Source organism: Labrus mixtus, chromosome 5, assembly GCF_963584025.1.
Source record: "Labrus mixtus chromosome 5, fLabMix1.1, whole genome shotgun sequence".
Classification (NCBI taxonomy): domain Eukaryota; kingdom Metazoa; phylum Chordata; class Actinopteri; order Labriformes; family Labridae; genus Labrus; species Labrus mixtus.
The window spans coordinates 21,517,163-21,537,279 of record NC_083616.1 but is presented as its reverse complement, the minus strand read 5'-3'; the positions used below and the strand labels follow the sequence as shown (position 1 = coordinate 21,537,279).

At 40.0% G+C, this 20,117-nt stretch overlaps 1 protein-coding gene across 3 annotated transcripts in view; it reads right to left on the bottom strand.

Moving 5' to 3' along the window:
- Positions 1-18,990, bottom strand: part of slc20a2 (solute carrier family 20 member 2) — a 48,791-nt gene extending 29,801 nt beyond the window's left edge. For 2 of the 3 annotated variants that reach the window (XR_009673121.1, XM_061038526.1), the window contains exon 1: positions 18,688-18,990. The gene's annotated coding sequence lies outside the window, so the exon portion shown is untranslated. The remainder of the gene's footprint in view (positions 1-18,687) is intronic. The other variant, XM_061038525.1, reaches the window with a different exon arrangement.
- Between the last annotated feature and the right edge of the window lie 1,127 nt (positions 18,991-20,117).

Here is a 20,117-nt window from a genome sequence, read left to right as displayed (position 1 = left end):
AGCGCACAGACAGGAGTCACTGCAGGCTTATTGCTGACCATGTCCTCGTCAGCAGTTACTTGACACTCGCTGATGATGCTACATGAACCAGAACAAGACAGAGCCTATCCAAGATAAAATCTTTCTTACTGCTCTTTGAGACATAAGCCAGGAAACTTCCATGAGTTGAAACTTAATGGGTGTTTTTTTTTTTTAACTATAACTAAGGGAACTCTGGGTTTTGTTAATACTGCCATCCTTAATGTTTTTGAAACTTTGGAAAATGTTATATAAAGAGATTTGATTGAATCACATACGACATGCCTTACACAATCCTGCCTTTCTTGAATGACCTCCACACACCATTGTTTTACTTTTCAGACATAAACTCAAAAAGACTCCTTACTCACGTACACTGTAGAGGTGCTGCTCCGTTCGTTCTTACATACTGTTCCCGCACAAGATTAAGAGTGATAAATTCATTTGTCCAGAACAGGTCAACTGTCCGATCTTTTGTTTGTTTGAGTTCCTGTGGTTTCCTCTCTGTCGTCTCTCACTCATTCGCTCCTTTTCTGTCCCTCAACTGGTCCCTGCCTGCTAAAAAGCCTGTCTGCGTCAGCTGCACCTGCTGCCTCTGACTCTTTGCTTCGCAGCAGGGAGGCGCTGTCTCCAAAACCAAAACACACACATACACACATACAGTACACTGTGTGCAGTGTTGACATCAGTCAGCCTCCATGGGCAGGAGGGGGGTCGCTTAAGAATGACAACAACTGCACGCATGACTGCAAAGTGAATGTTGCTCGCAACACCATCTTCAAAAGCTCCTCACAATACATTTCCAGAAATCCTTGCACTCGTTCTATTTTCCCTCCACAGCGAATGGTCTGCATTGCAGCACTCAGTCAGGTTGTTAAGAAGCGAGGAACTCTGGTAATCCTTCGGACTGCTACTGACAGCCATTACAAGCATACAGGCAATCTGTCAGAAATTAATGTGGGCCTGCAGCTAAATCAATAGTTTCTAGGAGACTTTTTTGGCTGATTTTCCTGGTAGAGTGATCATCCTCCTACTGTCTCCTGCCATCAGTTCAGTCCCAACCAAGTTAGCAGTGAAACATCTCAGGGCACAATCTCTTAGAAATACAATTCCCTCTAAAGGTAATATACATAGTTTTTTAGATTTGACCAGAACTGACAGCATGTGATGCCTGTAGTAGTAAGTTCTAAAAGCAATGTTGGGTGCTGCTTAAATTACACTTTAAACTGATGAGGAACACCTGAAATTACTGTTACATGTACAATGTACATTGTTTACAATTTAAAGGATCGATGAATTCATTTGGTGTCATTTGCACTTTCTCACCACTCACGACAAAGATAAGCAACTACCAACAGTCTCAAGACACACTTAACAACTAGGAAATTGATCGGAAGCCAATGAAGGGAAAATAAAAAGGGAGTAATGTGAGTTGCCCTGTTGGACCCAGTCAGCAGTCTTGCAGCAGTGTTCTGGATCATTTGTATAAGGGTTAAGAGAGGACTTACTGAGGCAGGTGAAAAGGGAATTACATTAGTCAGCATGGGAAAAAATAAAAGCATGAATAAACATCTCTAACTCAGCTTGTGATACAACAGATTTCGGTTGGGAAATATTTCTGAATTGAAATAAACATGAATGGGTCAGTCGATAAGATGGTCAAAATGTATTGCCTGATCAGAAATCACTACAGTATTTTTCAGATTTGCTTTCAAAGTAGAAAAAAGGGATCCAATCCACGCAATAACATAAGAAAAAGAAATACTATCAGAGGCAGTAAAAAAGGACCTCTGCTTTATCAGTATTTATCTGAAGGAATTTATAGTAGTAAGTTTATCAGTGACACCAGGTTTGAAACGGATATATGTTCAGTTGAATGTCATCAGCATAAGTGAAACAAGGTATTCCTTACATTTCTTTTACCACATAACGTTGCTAAAAAATTAAGCATGAATTTCTATAACAATCTAAATAGTAATCAAATCAATACTGTTTTTAATTCCATTTCTACAGATTGTTTAGTCTTGTAGGAAGTTGGCACCTACATTGCACCAAATGCAGCTAACTAACCAACAGCTCTGTTGTCTGTTTGGGTGTGAGCAGAGATGTGCGGTGTGCTTTATTGTCATCTAGTCAGCTGAATTCTTTCTGACTAATCGACTGCAGATGTTAACTAGCTCTAAGCCAGGGGTGGTCAACTGGCCACATGCGGCCCCCCCCATCAACCCTCAATGTGGCCCTCAGGTCAATTTTGACACATCAATTAATTGGAAACATGAAGAAAAGATGACAAAATCTGCCGCGAAATAGTGAAAACCAGAAATATGTCCATAATAATATTTGATCACTGGTATATGTTGAGATAAATTTGAGACATAATTGACTTTAATCGTTTTTGTATTCTACAATTTGGCCCTCTGGCATTGAGAATTAAATGAATGTGGCCCCTTGCTGTGACCAAAGTTGCCCATCCCTGCTCTAAGCTAACTCTGGTACAATGCATCAAATGGCAACATTTATGTTTAATATTGTACATGGTCATTTTACAAATAGCAGACAATACACACTGTCATATTTGTACTGATTAATCCCAACTGAGATTTGAAAATATTTCAAGCAGCTATATATTTTGTGTAGCTCCCTCTACAGCTTCACACAACTTTTATGCATTCACAGTAGTCCTTTCCCCATTTTGGAAATTAAAATGTGAAACTTCCCCTTCACGAATCAAAAGAAATGTCTGGTACACAACTTCATCGCCAATAACTTATTTAATTACTATTTCTAACAAGACGTTTGTCATGTTACATTGGTTTGTAAGCAGCTGTCTTCAATTGTTTAAAAAGAGATGACAAATTCAGAATTGTCTCATCCTCCCTATAGATTGGATAAGTAACTGAGTCTTTAACAGCAAAAGCACAGGCTGTGTTACAACAGCAAACAATTGAGCCCCCTCTGGCTCTCCTTGTTTAGTAGGCCTAAAGTTTAAATACTTTTTTAAGGTCAGCTCTCTCTGGTTTCAGTGGAGACTGTGCACAAGTTTGACTCCCTAATCCTGAAATGGCAAAGCGATTTAAGAGACTCGAGTTTGATTATACAACTTTTTCAAGTAACAGACGGACAACTTCCCTATCCTCACACTTTTTTTGTTCAAGGTGATTTACAAAGGGTTTATATTAAGACACTGATTTACAAGCATGTGGCAATGACTGAATATAGACATTTACGGACTATTTGAAAGACACATTTCAACATGTAGTCTTTTCTTGTTGTTAGTAAGTTAATAACTAAGGATTTGTCGTTATTCAATGGAAAAGTCCAGCTGAGCACACAAACACAATCCCAAAGCACAATGCATAAAAACATGAAGGCTAAAATAGCAGCAACACAATGGATGAAATACCAAAATAAAGCTTTTAGGCTGGCAGAAACTATTAGTCATCTCTGAGAATAAACCATGCTCACAACATGGATCCTAATTGACCTATCAAAATGTGCCGCAACGATGAAAATAGAGCCAGCTACTTTATTACTAACAGTCAGGGGTCTAGTCGTGTTGGCAAGCTTTAACATCATCCAACTACCGACATAATTAGGCTCAGTACTTACCAACAATTGTGGCTTTTTTGAGGTTGCAATCCAGCTTTCTTCTCTTTCTGCCATCTGTCCCGATACTCCCGAGTGTGGGAGTCATCTTACTCTTGACCCTTTCTCTGTTTTCCTCTCCTCTCTCACCCCCCACCCCCTGCCACGCTCAGCCTTAGCCGGACAGTTCCAGTTCTCTTCAGGAATCACCATAGGTACCCAATAGCAAAGCCTGTCCCCTTTCACCCCGACTGTTAACTCCTTGTTCTTCCTCTACTTAGCCCACCCGATCTTTCCTCATTTTGGATGAGGAAATGGAGAAATGTTGGTGTGGCTTTGTGCTCCCAAAACATCGCCAGGACCTCTAACCTCCCCACCTCTTTCCTGACTGCTGGGACTGGTAATCTACTGTTGGCCTTCTCTGTGGTATTAAAATGTGTTACTGGGGCAAACTGGGTGCCGGCATTAGCAAGTGCTAAAAAATGCAAGAGAGGGACTTTGAAAAAGGAGAGGTAACAACATTATTAATATTGGTTTGGACTACATCCACACTAATGAGGATAAAATGCATGTGGCCGCCTCCATTTCAGCCTTCTTCACTGCCAGCAAACCAATTAAATTTTGATGAAAGTGTTCTCCTAATTAGAGATCTTATAAAAGCTGTTACAAGTATTCCCCCCATTGTATGCCTTCATGTTTTATTACCTTACAATATTAAAAAAAAGCTTTCATGTGGGGGTTATGACTCTGGTTAACAGTGACAGGGCCGATTTATATGAAAAAAAAAGTCCATTGCAACTATGATTATGTGATGCAGTTTGTCAGAGCACCAGCTGTCCAAGAAAGTTCTACATAGCACTAGTGTCCGGCAGGCAGAGGAGCAGGTGGTAAAAGGTTAAAGAGAGATACGACACAGTTTTAGTATCTGCAGTGGAGTGGACATCGGATCACTATGTGACATTATGAGCTGTTCATGGAAATAGAAAATAAACAAGCTAAAGGGCCAACAGTGAGTGAACTAAAGGGTAGTATAAAAATTCAAGTTTGGTCCATTACAATCTCGTGTAATCTTGTCTTGTGTGGAACAACAAAGTGACTGACATTTGTAACCTTGCATGGCCGTGAGGTTTAATGATGAGTATAAAAGGGAACTGAGGGTGAGAGATAGAGAGAGAGAGAGGGGGGAGACAAAGAGAGAAAGAAAAATAGGGAGAACGCTCCCTCCTAAGCTGGATCTAGTGGCCTGTGCCCTTCTGCTCTTAATCCTGGCTTCCAGCACATGACCCAGCTAACAGTATTATGGAGTGCTTTGATTAGACCTGCTGCTGTGCGCACGTAGTGGGAGACCTGGCGGCAGTGGGAGGACATGGGGTCCTTTTCTCTGCCACCAATTTGTGTGAATAGTGGGCGTACATTCAGACGCACACGCAGCATTAGCTGCAAGTATAATCTCAACGTATGCAATCTACACACATCTGAAGAAAAGACACGAGGCCCGCTGGATTAGGTCGGCAAGTCAGTGAGTCAGCGGATTACCCCGGCGCTGTTATTCTAGGTGAAAACTAAAAGTAATACTCAAAAACGTGCTGCTAGCATAAGCTGTGGCCGCACAATAAGTTTCAAGAATGGCACTCAGAGCGGTCAAAACAGGAAGGGGAATTTCACATGACAACTGCAGCATTAGGCCTTAATCGCATCAGGGGTCCTCGCAAGGGACATGTTTATTTTTAAGTGTATGAATTCATTGAAAACATAACACTGAAGTTAAAGCTTAGTTTCTAAAGTCAATTCTGACAACAAAAAAAACCCCAAACAAACATGGAAGTACATTTGTGGTCAGATTTGCCATTGACATGATCTCTGATTTAAATAATTTTGTCCTGTTTCTTTTTATAAAGCGGCAACCTCTGGTGTTAAAGAAAATGTTTTGAAGCCAATGAAAGTGTAAAAAAATTGCAGTTCCTTGAGTGTTCTCTTGAGACCTGCTCCAAACATCATTGAAACATTAGGTCCAATGTTAAAACACCTTTTTTTTTTTACAACAGAAAAAAAGCCTGGTATATAAAACAGCTTTGGTCCATAGTGTCCTTTATTTTCTTTTAGGTCCAACCAATATGGGATTTTTGGGGCCGATGTCGATATGAATATTGGGGCGAAAAAAATCGTCTAGATACATCAGCCGATATCTTTCTTAGATCTATGTTGGATCAGAGATAGATAGATGTAGGCATTTATTGCGTTGATCGCTCAAATGAAGATCCAACACTTGTGGAAAAGACATAGATGAAAGACGACAAGATGATCACTCAACCGGAAAATAACTGTGAATGCATCACTGCTCTTGACAATCTGAAGAGTGATAATGCTTGTTGTAAAACCATATAGCACATTCTGCTGGTGACAGCTAGAACTAGAACTGCTAGTGTAACACAATGATGCTCAAATTAAATGCTATTTGACTGGGGAGATATTACTAGGGCTATAAGGAATGCCTTACAGCCCTAATAATATCTGCGCATATTGGAGAGAAAACTAACCAATACTGATAGTCACTAGATGTTATCAGCTGGCTGATTAATTCTAATTTTCATTGGCAAAAACTGTACAGAGGAATGCCTTTTTTTTATCATTCATCCATTTGGATTACATTAAGGCACATAGTTATACATAAATCTGCATAATTAGGGGTTGAGTTGATTGTCAGTAAGTAAAGATATTGAAACATAGCTATCCTGGCAAAATAGTCTGGAAAATATGTAAAAGGAAAAGAAATAAAACCTGTTGGGGATTCAGAAAAGATACATCTTCACCACAAGAGATCAACTGTTCTATTCCCTGAAGGGAAGATATTTCTGCTACATCCTTACAATGTGTGTAACATAACAAAGGGGAATTGGCTAGAGACCCAACTTTAAACCATGAAACTAATATGTTAAACCATTGAATAACTGTTTGGTTCAATAGCTGCGACCATTCCAGCTGAACATTTCGAACTAGAAAACTTTGGGGAAATATTGATAGAGAAACTAGAAAGTAAATAGACAGCACGTTTCTCTCAGTGAACAAAATCATCTTGAATCTAGCACTGAACCGAGAATAAAAATATTGCCTGGCAGGAGAGTTAGCCTCCATGCTGCTCTGACTGCTAAAACTACCTCTGAAGCATGAATGAGTTCACCTTAAAATTACACAGTACACGCTGTGTGACCAGCGTTATCTATCACGTTTGCTGTTTGTGTTACACATTTCAACGCATGGTGAGCACACAGATTGTACCCTGTTCAGAATGTAGGGCTGCTCCCTTTTGCATTGTGTGGCAATTTTGCAAACCACGCTGTACCACACATGCAGCTTTATTTTACAAAGAAGTTTGTCTGTCTATTTTCTTTTTGAATTCATACTCAAATATAGTCCTCAGAATCAATTAATAATAATACTAATAATAATAATAATAATAATAGAAATGCCTTATAGCCCTAGAAATTGAATCTATTTCAAACTATTTTTAAACAATATGTTTTATTGATTGCTCCACAGAGAGGTATTTTGGGGACAGCGTTGTTTGAGGCTGTGCCGCATGTGCTACTTTCTTTGTGTCTTTGAGTGCTGTCACAGCATGCTCCACGCTGAAGGAAACTCATCGTGACAAGTGGTCTGCTGGTGTTCCGGTGATGGAGGGTAGATGAAGAGGAAGGTGGCTTTGACTGGGTCAACTCTAATCTTGTTGGGACAAATCGTTTCCTTAAGACTTTTCCACCCATCACCTCAGATCAGGACGTAATTGCACCACCAGGAGGTGGCACAATGAAGCTCAAATCCACTCTTTTTTTCCTCATGTGTTGCTAAATGCTTTATTTCCATTGTGATAAATGCCCCTTCAAGCCTAAACACTCATACCTGCACTGCTGCTTTGTACGTCACTCTAAAGTAATTCACCATTTTAAACTAATTTGTATTATCTCCCCAACATGACTTAAAAAGGCTGCTCTATGACACAACATAATATTATCTCTTCACGCGCAGTCTTCAGCTAGATGAATCCTCTCCAATTCAACTTTCAATTTGTCTCTTCAATGCTGCACAACTAAATAAGGAGCGTACATGATAAAGGTGCAGTAGAAAAAAACTGAGTTTCAGACTGTGGCAAACAAATCAGTGACATCTTTATTGAGCTTAAGTTTAATTTGAGGGGAAAAAATCAACGGTATATTTTTGACAAAAGAAATCTGGTTTAGAATTTATGCATTTTTGCATCGGTGGTCACGTAACAAGATATGAAGGTACTTAGATCAACAGAAAATAGCTTTTTTCCTAAATGGATGAGAAAAATGTAAATAAATTGGATAAGATCATTTAGTTTATAGATAAGGACCTCCCTAAGTACAGGGAATCCACTTCAAAGTAAACCTGCATTGTTTCCAAGATAACAATGCACTAATACATAGACATTTTAAAATAGTACATATAGGCAGCTCCAGTCAAGTGGCTTTTTATTAGTGTAAATATATGACCAAACAAGGTAAACAGGCCACAACAACCTTCATCATTTGGAATGTGCTGCAGTTGCAGAAAGGATGCCACACAGGAAATCAGACAAGAGTGCATCAACTGAAACATTAACATCACTTTATCAGGAACAAAAAATACCACTGCATATCTTGTCACTGCATCACAAGTTCTCAATGCCTCTAGGGGCTGCCAAAGTGGAACACTTTGTTTTTCATACAGAGAGAGACCAGGAAAGAATGCAAGTTTTGTTCATGCGTACAAATATGGAGAAATAACTCAGCATAACAAACATCTCAGTCTTATTACATGTGTTTTTTTAACATCACGGTTGCATTTTTGGGACATTGTACTGTTTGCCCTTTCCAGCAATACTGTATTATTAATCTGTATATCAGTCACCTTTGAGTAATAAAGAACATCTGCTGGTGAGTCACATCTTACAATGTGTTGACACTTAAAACACCTAAAGTTGAAAGTATTTAGTCACTGAAGCTAAAGGCAGTTTGATAAACTGATGATAGAAATGCTTTAAACTTACAAACCCTGGAGGTCTAAGTTCAGAGCTAATAAGGTGATGAGCTTAAAACAAAGATTAGATGAGATCAGATTTAGACTTTTCCTCTGTTCATCAGCTCAGTGTCAGTACAAGCGTCTTGGTCATTTATCAGCGAAGAAAACACTTGTTAGTCCTTAACTTTCTCTAACCTCCTTACACTGTTACTGTAGATGTTTATTAAGACACTATAACTATGTAAGATATAATAACAGCTCAAGATAATAACAATACAACATTTAGCTGGAGACAACAGGAAACAATTTACCCCATTGTCTATTTTGCAAGATACAAACAAACAGAAGTGTTTATGCGTAAAGATCATGTTGACAGGTTTGTGGACTACAGTTCAGTCTGAGGCTGGGTAAGCCTTCTCAACATAACCCCGGCACTGGGGGGTTACTTACTCTTGAGCTAAAGCGGGGCTGGAATGTGTGAAACATTATGAAGATGTCAGCGCCTGTTCAGTAAAGGGAACCCTGGAGATTTTCTACAATATTTAATCCTTGACTCCCATAGTTGACTGGCCTGACATCACCCTATAAAAGCATCTTTGCTCAAGGACAGGACCGCTTTATTTTGTGCACACTCCACTTTAAGTGTTTTCCCCAGGGTTCCCTGTAGTACAGAGGTATTTTTGGTACCAGTGCATTTTCCAGGCTACAATCCAAAACGGTTCTCATTTCTATGTTTAGATTATCATAGATCTTAAGAGGAACAATTATACAATTTACAATTATTAAATCACAGGGCTTCGAGGCCTGTATTAAACCCCTAATCATATCCTTCACTCTGTTTAAATACTGTGATTAATTCATCTTCTAATAAAGGAAAACAATTACCCATAATACCTTGTTCGGTATTTTTTAATTATTTAAAGCCTAATGACATGATACAGTGCAGTTATAATATACTGTACATTTTAACTACGGTATTTTCATAGCACCATGCAATTAAATGTCTTGTAGAAGGACCCAATCACATACATCTACAAATTGTTTTTACTTACACACTATTGTACAAATCAGTCAAATAAAGATGGAAAATGTAAATATCCATGTACCACTTTAGTCAGTACCAGAGATGTTATTTAAAGTCTGGGATATCATTATAATGAAAGTGGTGACTGACTAATGACACTGATTCCTAAGTACCGTAATCATACATCTAAAGACAGGCACACACTGGGCATACTGCATGTAGGATTACTTGTGTGTTGACACAGAGACTCCACAAAGATGGCATACCTAGGCAGAAACTAAGGACCATGAGAATGTGGACAAGTTACCTCCAACATGTCAATCAAATCAGGTAATGGGTCTGAACAGCAAACAGCAAAAAGGAAAAGGTTGGTCATCTTAAAATTGCAAGCATACCAGAAAGGGTTTTTAAATATAGTTTGGACATGCAGGAGAAGTTGATGGAGCATAAGGTTTTATTGTTGTCAAACTTACTACACTAACCCATGTAATCATCACAAAGACTCAATAACATCACTATCCCCTGATCTCTTGTCACCCTGTCAGCTTCCACGACAGATGTGTTTATTTTGAGTGAACTGAAAAATGTGCAAACACGACAGGACAGTTGACAAATTGGCGGCAGCAACCTGAAAGTCAACTTCACTCTGCTCACAGCACATACGATTATGCCACTCTTATCTCAAACAGAATCATTTACATTTTTACATGCCATTGTTCTACCTTACAGCTCCTCACCTCACAAGGTGGGTCCTTAATAGATACCACCACTCTATCTGACAAACTGCCCCCACCTCCCAGCCACACTAGTTTCTGAGGTGTCACATATCCACTACTAGCTCCTGTTGCTAAAGGCAGGAGAGTGGAGGAAAGGTTTGGCTGGAAATAGCAGTGTCACATGAGTGTGTGCAGTGACCAGTCAGCCAGCTGCTCATCCTAACATGGAGCCCTGCCCCAACCTGACAATCAAATGCAGATAGCAAATAGGCGGTAACATTATCAACACAACAGCGCTGACAGGCCGAGCGTTCGTCCCTTGTGCTTGTCACACCCTTTGCTCACGGAGGTTTTCCTCTGGATTGTGGTAGAGTTAAAAAGGACACGTGAGCTCACACCTGGTCAAACAACAACATTTCTACAAAACGTTGGAACATTCAAACAGACAAAAGAAACCGATTGGTTAGCTATGAGAGAGAGCAAAAACATATAAAATATTCACAAGGTTAAGAGTTTAGAAATTAACCAAGAAAACAGGGTTGTAACACCACATGTCATAAAATTGTTAGTACCTCAGTTTTGGTGTCATATGGTAATGATTTTGTCAGAGCATAGAAAACAATATTGTGAAATTATAATTCTTGTCAATAGTTTTGAACAATACTAACATTCAAAAGTAGCAAATTTTCGACCAATTTTTAAAGTTATTTTGTGCATTTATTGGCTAGGACAGCTGAAGAGAGATGGGGTGAAGGGCGACATGCAGTAAATGCAGCGGTCGGATTCAAACCCACAGCCTGCAATGAGGAATAAAGCGACTGTACATAAGATGACAACATAACCAGTTAACCACTACGCTGTCCGGCGCCCCAAATTATTCTACATAATTGTAGTCGCTTATTTAAGGCCTTTTATAGGCAGCAATACGAGCTGAGCTTGGCTAGTCTGGCTAAAATATGCTAAGCTTACTATCATGCAGCTGATGAACATCAACAGGTGGCTTCTAGGTAAAACATTCACTCCATACATTTCTGTTCCATTCCCAGAAGTACTAGACATTTATGGAGCATTTTTGACACTTACTGCTTGTGTCATAGTGTGTGTCTGTTGATGTCTCAGTATTTTGCTGTCTTTATTTATTTTTATTATATTTTGTTGTTGCTGTCCTGACCTTGTGTGTTTGTTTCTTTGTGCCTCATTTGTCATGTATATGTCTCCAGTTTGTCACGCTATTGCACCTAATAAATAAAAAAAAGAAGCGGACCTGAGTTCATCGGCTGCATTGTGTAGAAACTTTGTCGTCCCGTTCAGAGGTAAGTAAACTCACAGTATAAACTCTGTCATCGGTGATGCACTCTGAGTGTGGGCTAGTGCACGCAAGGGGTAGAGCACAAGCAGTGAGACAGGGAGGCGTGATTTGTTCAACAAATTGGTAGCTCGTGGCAGACATTGGTTTAAGTCTAACATGCTTACAACTGCTACACATGACGGATTTTATTATTATCTTCTTCAGAGCACATGAATTATTAATTTCTGTCAGGACCTAAAGACAATTTCATCTAAATTCTTAAAAATGTGTTTGGAGAAAATGACCAACCCTGCCTTAAATATTATGCAGCCAACACAAAAAAGGGTTGCCAATTTTTAGAGTGAAACATCACAAGCTGTTGAAAACAAAAAGGTCATAATCAGTATCCATACAGCAACAAAAATGTGTAATTTACATGACCTTAAGAAATCCTCACAAATGTCAAGAATGGCTGTTCCCATGCCTTCACAGTAATCTGCGTTAGGGGTTTACTTAACTTTAAACTGACCACACGTCCGTAAAAATAAGACTCATTAAAGTCAAGCCCCAGGTTGTTCTGAAAAAAATGCTTTCGAGTGAGTTGAACGGGAAAACAATGTCCTTTCTACTTCCCATAAATAAAACCACAATGCCTCACAGTTCAGCAGTAAGCCCGTCATTAGCATAGTTAACACCAGGCCAGCACCAAACAAGAGACGCTCTGTGTGACAACGCTTTGATACAGACCCTGCCGCTTACAGAAGGCCACCAGAAACCCTACAAAACGGCTCTCATGACCGAGTGGAGAGGACAAACACAGCCAAAAAACACACAAAGGGTCAGAGAAAACGATGCAACCAGCATAAGCAGTCACATGCTAACTAGTGTAATAATGGCTAATTGTTTCCATGTAAGTCAATATGAGTTCCCGTTTTATGGGGAGAATATAGAGCCTTAGTCTTTAAGGAGCCCATAACTTAAAGAGAAGAGGTTTATTTGAATGCGTCACTCCCTAATTTAACTGAAGGTCTCTTGCTTCAAAGCAACCAAGACAGGAAAACTACCAGGAATCGTGATTAAATAGAGTAAATGCTAACTGTAAATGCTTATATTTGTCAGGAACACAAAAGAAACCCCCAAACTACCACACTCATTCAGTGAATACATGTCGGTAAAAGAATTGGAGCATTACAGGCAATTAAGGCTCACATTTGGGTAAAAGAAAAATGCTGGCCTACGTGACAGTGGTAACAGGGGGACAGAAAAGCATTATGGGATGCTGACATTTAGTCAGTTGCTAGCTTGCCACTCGACAGTTCCCTGAAACCCGTTGCATACCTAAACATGTGAATAAACCACAAATATTGAATAAAAATAAATATAAAAATAAATTGTTTAAATGCAGCCTCGAGTATTTTCTTCCCCAAATGTCAGACAATTCAAAACTGAACCTGAGGTTGAAGAGTAGTCTAGTAGTAGTAGAGATGATTTTTATTTTGTTTATTTTCACAAGATTTAAAGGTGTCCTGACCCTGAAGCAAAGCCCAAATTAAGTGTTCAAGAGACTTTAGAAACTGTGAGGTTTGAAAAATTGCTATTCTGAAGATTGTACTATTTGTTCTCAGCATCTTTCTCCATCACCTCTAGGTAGCATCTTGCTAAATGTGCGCTCCTCTCAATTTCCTGTTAACAACAACCTTGTCATGTACAGTAGACCTCGCTTTGCACTCTGCTCTCCACTGTGTTTGTTCAGAATGTTGTGTTGAAAGACCTGTTTTCAGCTCCGTATGATCACTGACATGCTTAACCAGGTTTTCAGCGACAGCACTGATAAGCAATGCTTTTACATGACATGTAACACACACATATGCACGGCGTGAAGATTTCCACTGTGCTATCGTGTGATGTTGCCATGGCGAAGGAGGGCTCAGACATAACAGTACGATTGTGCTCTGAGGGCGAGGTGGGCCGATCAGAGAGACAGACTGTTCCCTGACGGTGACGCTGCCAGTCCTGGGGCCAAGTGCCTTTCCGCCACAGACGCACAGACACACTCACTGGCAGAAGGGCCAGACTGCACGGGGCCCCACCGTCATGGACACCACAACAGAACCCACCACACTTTCCATACATTTCTTTTTTTTTTGTCTTACCTCTTTTGTTTATCAAAGCCATATGTTATTTTCATCAAAAACATGTGACTTAAGTTCTTTAAATGTCTTTAGTTCCATCTTGTAATACAGTACCTACAAATTAGAATCTGACAAATGTATCTGTCGTCTTAAGTTATCGGGCCAATTGGAGCTTCTGACAAATGCATCCATATTTGTTTTGGGCTGATGAAATGTCGTAGCAGCTCAGAAAAGAAAAATGATAACAGAAAAGACTTCCATAGATTTTGCTATTCACCAAAATGTATATGTTTAGTGTTTGTGAAGTAACCTTTGCATGATCATATCAGCGCTTTCATTCCAGCTGAGAAACGCACTATATTAGCCTCCACATCCATCAGTGGTAAAATCTTCCCTTCTGTATAGGTTTCTGCATCAGTCTCAAATATTTAGCAGTCCCATGATGACAGTTAAAGAAATGCTATCAGCTTTAATGTTACACAGTGGGGCAGCATTTAACACATGTCCATTACTGATAAATGTGTCAATGGTTTAGGGATTAATAAATCTGCAGCCCTGCAGGCACCTCTGTGAAACTGCACTCTACCAAAGTGGTGTTTTGACATCAAAACGTGCCAATCACACTGATCAGCAATAAACACAAACAACTCTGCTGATGAGATGCGTGCGTCATTTTTGCTGGAATATTCAAATTATAATTTTGGCCTCATTATGTCGTTACGGGGACATAATGAGGTCAGGGATACGGACACAATGACGGCATCCTAAACCAACAATGGCATATGGTGCGAGTGAAAGAAAACTGCAAAGCCAACAACTTGTTACTCTCATTAAATATTTCTGCAGATGAAGATCAACTTTCTGGCACTTTTTCGGGATAAAAATCATGTGACTTGTATTTACACGAACTTGCCCAGGACAGGTGCAACAAATTGGGACAATCAACTTAGGAGGCAAATCTAAAAGGAGGCCTGGAGGCAAATGCGTGTTATGGGAAAAGGTAGAGGATCGTCACAGTCATTAGATTTCATCCTCTGGGGATCATGAAAGTATGTACAAAATGTCAACTTAAGCCACCTGATAATTGCAGGGATATTTCAGTCTGGACAACAGGGCTGGACTCAATGACATTAGCCATGCTAGGGCCACTGGCATACTTGGCTAAAAATCCCATCAAATGTAGTAAAATGTTTTTAAAAATAGACGAAACATCAAGCCAGAAAAATAAGTCAGTTAAATGATTGAGCTTTACAGAAGATGAACATAGAGGGGCAGCATATCCTCATGCTTGAGAATTAAACCCAGCATGTCATTTTTGGATTATTATTTTTTTTTAATGTATTAAACAGTAAAACAGATGTGCAATGTTTCCATTGATTTATAATTTATCAAAGACATTGGCATCTGGAATTGGACTACATCTCTGCAATGATTCCTCAAAACATACAGAAAAATCATCCTCCACTTGCGACTCTTATAAAGAGAGCGTATCTCGGAGGAAAGGGTGCACCTCTCAAGGGGGGGGAAGCTTGGAAGTGATGTGGTGTAACCTGCCCCCACTTACCACAATACGAGAGGCCTAATATGAATTTCACTTAGACTGGAACTAAAGGAGGAGCCACACTTTACAGACAGTTCTTGGAAGTGTGTTGTCACATGTACTTTGAAAGCACACCTCCGTGAAAACTGGTCTGACAATGATCTTTTAGCATAGTGTTAAACATGAAAACATTACACAACGTACAAAAATACTTTGTGCATGCGTGGATACAAAACAGCTCCCCCCTCCTCCACTGACTTCAACACAGAACAAATACAACATAAAGCTTCAGCTGCCTGATTTAAACTGTTGTTTAAATGTTCACTGCTGTGTGTTTGTGATGAAGCCTTTCACTTCATGTGTTAGCACAAAGGAGAGGCTCTATTGGCTGTTTGCTCAAAGCTGTGGCTGCACACCGGCAATTTAGCCGTGAATCACTCTGCCTGGATTGTTTTTCTCCACAAGGCTTACACTCACAAAAGGGGCGGTCATAGTACAATCATAGTATAAATTGAATTTGTCCCTGATGTTTCTGTGAACTCACCTGATTTCCACAAGGTAGTGATTGAAAAATGTAATTAAGGCTCAGCAATAGTTGCTATGTTCAACAAAAATGTTTCAATGTTTCTTAGAAAGCAGGTTCACTAAGCAAATCAGGCAACCTCAAAAGCAGAATAGCAGATTAAACTGTGTAGGCACAACATTTTTTTCTTAATCCCTGTTCTTCAAATAGAGTAAGATATAAACATGCGTGAGGGTTTGAGGATCTGCAAATGATAAAATGATACACGCACGATTCAAAGGTAGGTGGACGTGTGTTTAAAGAGTGCAGGGACGGGAGAGGGAGAGTCAGAGATGTGTTTTTCTCATAGAAGCTGGTCAGCAGAAGTCTGACATTGTTAACTCTTATAGTCACATAAACAAAGAAGAGAGTAAAGAAAGGGAAGTCATTAATCAGTATATCTTTTCACAATCTACTTTTACATCAGTCCAATGGCCTTTATGACTAGACAAGATAGTCTCAGTGTGTTTACTTCCTTCAGTTTATGAGCCCACTCTAAGTAGAAACCACCGATGTTACATAATTTCAGTAAAGCTTTATAAAAGAGAAACTACTAAAAAAAAAAGAAAACATGCGAGGTGGTGCCAGACCCCTGCATTCCTCTCCTTTCTCAACCATTCTTATCGTAATGTGAAGATTAATCATTAACTCACAAGCCCCTTTCTGGCTGCCAGGATTCTATGTACTCACACCGACTATAACGCAGCAGGCTAATGGAAATGTTTTTGCTGTGGCGTTTGTGTTGATCAATAAAAAGGTGCTGTATGTGAAGACTTGATTTTTGACACATTCTAGCTAAAACAGAAGGGATTAAACAAAATCACAGAAACTCTCAATGCTATGATGCAATCCACAACAGTGGCCTAACCATGGATAAATAGTTAAAGAAGCCAACAATACATTTAGTGTTGTAAGAGTGTTTAACAAAACATCATAAGAGAAATGATTACTCTAGTCCTTCAAGCTCATTTAAGGGGTCTTTAGTTGGTTATGAAACAGACTAAAATAAATACTGGTGCCTCTTTCTGGTCGATAAAACCAAACCAGACCATAAGCAAGAAGAGGATTTCTATATAATCCTTTTCAATGCCTGTTAGAGCTGCCGCCTGGTTAGGTGTTGGACAAACGGATAAAAAGCACGCTACATAAACAGCCTTTAATTACGTCTTCCACAGAAAGAATAAATAATAGTGAAAGCTGCATAATGTTATACAACAGGATGAGACTTATGCTCAGAAAACACGCCGAACACACGAACGGGACAAGATCGGCGAAGAAATAAGAATTTAGAGTGTCGGCCACAGGGGGCCACCAAGATCAACACAAAAATAGAGTTCCTCACAGCGGCTTTCAGATTTAAAGGTACGTGGAGTCTTCTTTACTTTTTTCAACACGTTTATTTTAAGTATAATATTGATATTGTATCATACTTCACTCGTTTATTTTAAGTATAATATTGATATTGTATCATACTTCACTCGTTTATTTTAAGTATAATATTGATATTGTATCATACTTCACTAATTTTATAAAATTAACAGTAGAAGTTAAATGATCTCAAACTCCACGAAATTAGTAAAATCCAAATGACATGTTGATGCATCTGTATTCAAATACTGTATTCCTAAATTCAAATAGAGAAAATATAATAGCATTACACTCACAGGAGGCCTTTTTCTGCATCAATTTTGAATTCTATCCTTGATAAATCAAGTGGATTTAACTTTGAAAATATATTTGGACTTAATTGGCATCATTAAAATTGAACTTTTTCCAGAGCAGTTTTTTTTTTTTGTCCAGGCTGTATTTGTTATATTTTCCACCCCTCTATGTTGGCCGTGACTGTGTTCCAGTGTTTGTGATCTTTAATGGGGACAAAGGAAGAGGCTCGCCCTGGGGCTTACTAAACAGAGACACACTGTCACAATAGGTGCCTGGCTTGTTATCACACACTCATATCTGTAGGTGAACAGATCAGGTTTATTTTTCCTCTGCTGTCTGGCTGGCTACCACCCACAGCTCAATAACAAGGTAGAGAAAGTAGACAATAAAAGCCTAATGCTCGTGGTGCAGACCAGGGAACAGACCTGAGGCACTTCTCAGATTTTGGGGATAGGCTTTCCCGAACTTCTTATCGTTATTGGGCAATGGGGCGACAGTTACGGAGCCTACTGCGCATGCTCGGCTGTTGACCCGCCTTACCGTCAAATAGTGTCTACTCGGTGCACGAAAAAAAGCTCAACAGAGTGAAATTAACTCGCGTGATTAACAGCAAAGCAATTACAAGCACATTGAACGCGGCGCCCAGGGCAAAGGAAGCTCTTGCCTTTTCTTGGCTGGTGAACGGACCACCAGACTGTCTGTGTGTCTGTCTGTGTGTGTGTGTGTGTGTGTGTGAATCGGTGCTATTGTGATACACACTGGGTGTAGAGTCACACACGTGCAGCGGCTTCATTCAGCTGCGTCGCGAGCGGTGGGCAACAACAGCACGGGCGCGTTTTTAACAAAATGCAGCCGCTCGTGGTGAAATCCGACTTGAATTGTCAGCGCTTATCAAACGTATGCGAGCAAAAAAATGAAATATTTCGAGGCTGCCGCGGCTAGCCCATTATACACAGACATGTATGTTTCACGTTGTGTTCACACTTACCAGGCCCGTTCCGTCTCGTTCACCACAAAGAAATGCGTGAAGGAAAAGTGGCCGAACAAGGACAGCAGGCCAGTCGATAAGAACAACAAACAGGGGGCAGCGTGTCCTTTTTTTTTTTTTTTTTTTTTTTTTTGCCAGACAAAATGTACTTACCAACGAAATCGGACACCACAAGGGGGGAAATGTGCCGTGTTCCTCTCCGCCTCCTCGCCTCTATCCCCTGCCCTGTATTTTCCCAGAACCGCTCTCCGTGGGCTGCTGCCGAGAATGTCACAGATTCCAGCAGTGGCCGTCGTCCCCCCCCAACACCGGAATGGTTGGTTGCCCTCGTCTCCGCCGATTCATGCGACCAAGTTGCCCTGAATGTCGCCTGCTGCTCTCATCCGGGCGTTTAAGGGATTGAGCCGTCGTCTCAGCAGTGCTCAGAATGACAGATAGCCTACGGGATGAAGAAGAAGGAGGAGGAGGAGGGGAATAGCGTGAGACAGGGAAGGAGAGAGAGAGGGAGAGAGAGAGGGGGGGGGAGTAGTGGTCAATCTGTTGCGGGCATGGTGACACCATATTGCGGGAGAGAGAAAGGCAAAATACACTATTAGCCTCTCATAAGTGTGTTCAGGGCGTTGTTAATTAAACAAATGTGCAATATTTATTTAAATTTTTATTGATATTAACTCTGGTTTTATTCATAATCTACCATATTTGACTAATCGCCATATTTTTCCAACATTTATTATAAATAAATGAATATTTATTTATAATTTCTAAACTTTAATTCAAATAAGCGATGTGTGTTGGTTGGCTATAAAGTGATATGGAAACCCAAAATATTAATTATTTCTGAGCAAAGCTGGCACAGCCTATTTAAACTAATGCACATTCAGATTATGAGCAAACACATTGTCTCCCCCCCCCCCCCCCCCCCCCTTCATTCTGTTTTCGTTGTGGATCATTTAATGGTATAAGACGGAGAGGACTCGTGTCGTGCACAGGAATCTGTCTCTGCCAATCAGTCATTAAAGAGAGGGAAACTGTTATTTTGCTGTTTATCCCCCCCCCCCCCCCCCCCCTAACTTCGCCATTATTCTGCGCCCCAAAAGGTAAACCTTGGGTTGCGTGATAAGGTTGTGATCACTGGGTCGATGGTAATGTTTAATCCGTCAAAAATGATGCCATCTATTATGGCTGGGGCCACGTGCGCCAAGCATAAATGTGTTACGTAACCGGCGCAGCCAGTCAACAGCAGTGGGAGGGAGACAGAGAAGGAGGGGTCGTTTGGAGGGTAATTAAACCTGGCTCGACTTCATGATATGAATGAACATTTTGTACGGTATAGAGTTAATTCTGAGATTGTTAAATTTAATTCAAATTAATTTGTAAAATAATTCAAATGAAAAGTGTAACAACATAACACTTAGGCTAATGAATGTTATTTACCTCAAAATTCCCCTTCAGCAGCTTCTGAGTTTATGAGGGGGGGGGGGGGAGTTGTTAACATCAATTATAATATTGTTTACAAGCTTAGAAGCACTGGTGTGTGTTGTCGTGGAAATAATTTCCCTTTTGAACTGTACAAATGCTGTGTC